Consider the following 3,679-nt stretch of genomic DNA (forward strand, 5'->3'; position numbering starts at 1 on the left):
GGTATTTTCAAAAAACTGCAAAAATACTTTGCAAACAAACGCACCATAGAGTCTATTTTTTTGCCAAAAAGAAAACTATCACTTCGCACTAGTTACCGGTTAGCCTGGAATTGACCCTGATTATGACAGGCCTGGCCCTCCCGTCAGGTCCATACGACCATACAACATCACAAGGTCAACTCTGTTTGGTTGACCATTTAGTTGGAAGCGGGGCCCACATGTCATCATCAACCCTCCCCTCTCTCAAGACTTTTCTTTCAAGGATTCTAGATTGCCGGCAGGATTTTCATGACATCTAAGCTAGCTATATGAAAAAATTATGCTACATGTAGTGTCGCAGGCCTACATGTAAAAGACCTACGGGACAAAAACCTTCTTATCTTAAATCTTACTAACTTATTTAGACTAACTAAACTTCAATACATCCCTAGCCATCTAGTTATGACTTGGCTTTTGAAAGTTGGGACATCTTTGCATGAGGCCTAAGATGTTGATTGGCCTTTTGGCCTTCCCACCAAATTAGGATCGGATGCATTCCCTTGGCAAGGTGGGCTCGCAACGCCTTGTGAGGAGTCGGATGTGCACGTCCTTGGAAAATGGATGGAAGCTCTGGAGGCGTCTCCGGAGGAGGACCATGGTACTTCTTTAGGAGACCCACATGAAATACATTATGAATGAGAGCACGGGGTGGCAGTTTCAAACGGTAAGCGACAGAGTCAATCTTATCAATGACCTTGTATGGCCAATAGTACTTGGGCGCAAGCTTGCCTTTGGCACCAGAACAAGGAACACAATTGAGCGGCGGTGTTGGGGAACCAAGCCCATTCTTCGATGTCAAAGGAAGAGCGACAAATTAGCCTATCATAGGTGACATTCTGGGCCGTCACTTGGTTCATCACTTAAGATACGATCTTGCATGACGGAGAAGTGGTACCGTCAAGATTTTAATTTTTTATGACGACGCTTCAGTGACGGTGGGGGTGACAGCTGGAAATCGTTGTCAGTACATTTTCTGTGATGAAAAACTGTTTTACGTGACACAAGTGAAACGTCGCAAAATATTGCCAATTTTGTAGTGCCAACGCCTATCACAAGTAGCATCCTCCAATATGGAAGTTGCTTCATTTGGCTTGATTTGCAATAATTTTACTTGGTTTCCTTCCGTGTGTGATATTTCCTGTCAAGTAATGAAAAACAGACTTTCTTCTCTTTCCAAGAATTAGCGTTAGAAATAAGCGGAAAGCGATATAATCTGGTGAAAACCTAATGAAAACTAAATAATCATAAATTTTCGAGCCATCACTGGCTTGCCAAGAGGGCGAGGGCGAGGGCACTGTGGTTGAACAGGGTCGTGGAGTCGTTGGTGAGGGACTCGTCGACGTTTGATGGAGGCTTATAGGATGAAGATGTGTTGGAGGAAGACTGAAAACTATAGGGTGCGGTGCTAGAGCTGGCGGCTGTGAGGGTTTCTAATAGAGACATACAGTGGACGATGGATATAACAACTAAAGTACACAACAACACGGACGGGAAACACAAAGGTTCAAATTTATTAGATGAACTCAAACGGGTCAAATAAAGCAGTCGTTCAGTGGCAAATATTGGTCCATTTTTGTCTTTGGACCACAATATCACACATTGGTCATTTTTAGACCAGCCTGTGATAAGAATTCTACCGAGCCCCAAAATTTTTTATCATTGATGCGCCTGCGCCTGAGTAGGCCGGTTGGTGATAAACTCATCACTGACACGTGGTTAGTGGTTCATCAATGATGAGGGGTCAGTGCTTCCGAATCTACAGTAGTGAGATGTTGTCACGGCTTGATATTTTGGAATTGCTCACATGGGCAGCATGTGCATGTGTGTGTTTTCAAAGAGGTGAGTGTATGTGTGTGTTGCCGGATACCTCGCAGTTTTACTATCAAAGCCATTCAACCTTTTGTATATGTTTTCTATGTTCTTTTGTGGCGCACAAAGCATGGCAACTTATCTTGTTTTGTGTATCTCATCTTAGTCAACCACAACTAATCAAACATAGCAACCTTTTGATAGATGAATGGATTCTTTGCTTTTGATAGATGAGTATTTTCTAGTCTCGTTTTTTGGTTAGCCGGTTGGTGAAAGACTTTTTGGCTCTCATCTTAATATAATGAACAATGGCACCTGTCGAAGTCCTATCGAATCCTTGCTGTTGCAACTTGTTAACTAGTGAGAGGCAATCAGAAGCAACTTGGAAAAAACTGAACTCCTATGCTTTCAGCAAGCATAAGCGCCTGGCGGATGGCCTCTGCTTCAGCAATTTCATGACATTGTACATGATCAACAACGCCTTGACAAGCAGCATGCATTACCCCTAGATAATTAGGCATGACATAACCATATCCAGCCTTTCCAGTACGAGAGAAGATCGCAGTGTCCACGTTGATCATCATTAGGCTGGTCGTAATGGGAGTATCATAAGCGGTATCATGCATGCCAACTAGACTATTTGGATGATGTGGCACACAATTAAATAAAAAAAGAGAAGATGTGGTATCATATCATGATACCGTATCATATTAAATGTTGTACTAGTTTGTATCATGCATTGTCATGCATGTCAATTAATAAGGCAGCTCAAGATAATTTATGATACTATGCATTACGGAAGTAGTATCATACACTAGTAGCATATGCATGATACTAGTATATGATACTCCCCATTACAACCAGCCTTAGGCCCTTCGGTGGCGGACCCATTTCTCAATTGACATCAAGGTCCGCTGCTTTGGTCACTTAAGAGACTGAGGCGCTTGTTTTACTGCACTTCTTTTTTAATATGATGTTTGAAGCTTCATAAGTGAGTAAAAAAATGTTTTTGTGCTCGTTTTTACTATGGATGTTTCAAGCTGTAACCGTTTGTGCTTGGCGGTAGGGATTTTGTGCTGGGATTGTGTGTTGAAGATAAGGATAGTCCGAACAACCATAATTTCCCCGCACACACGGGCTAGATTTGGGGGAGCTCGGACTGTCTAGATAGTTGAATTTTTTTGAGCCTGCTCCCGCTCATTTGATGTTACAACACGTTAGTACATATGAGGGAGAAATGAGCTTCGACCTTGAAGACGACTTTAATCATTTGTCTAATTTATTTATATGGATTATAGCCAGTAGCAACATGCGGACGTTCTACTAGTCTTAGTAGTATGAGAGTTAGTGCAATGGGATTTGAGTCTGTTCTTTTTTTATTTTTTTTCTCCGAGCTTTTTTTGTTCCTTCCAGCGATGTGGTTTTTGTGTGCTTATTTTTACTTGCTTCGTACAAACTTAGTGTCTTTATGGGCCTGACCGATAGGAGCAAGGCTTGTGTTCGGCCAATTCATTTGCAAGGCTTGACGGGCTTAGAAGGATGCCATTGTGTCGTGACGTGAAGCATTCCCGCACGAAATGGACACATCACGGGGAAACCATTAACACGTGTATGATATGTCTCGTATCCCGTCATATGGGAGGGGGGCGGTCATAAGATTTTCTAGATATTCAATCGCGTTCACAGGTACTAAATAAGGCAATCTTCTTCGTACCTGTCACAATAATCTCTTACCAAATCATGGCGATCCCTCCACTATAAATCCACCCCTCCTCCCTCACCAAAACCATCAACTTTCTTTTCCTTCGCTGGTTTTATCCTCTTGCTAGCA

This window comes from Triticum urartu, chromosome 7A (assembly GCF_056163025.1).
Source record: "Triticum urartu cultivar PI428250 chromosome 7A, HENAU_Tu73, whole genome shotgun sequence".
Lineage (NCBI taxonomy): Eukaryota > Viridiplantae > Streptophyta > Magnoliopsida > Poales > Poaceae > Triticum > Triticum urartu.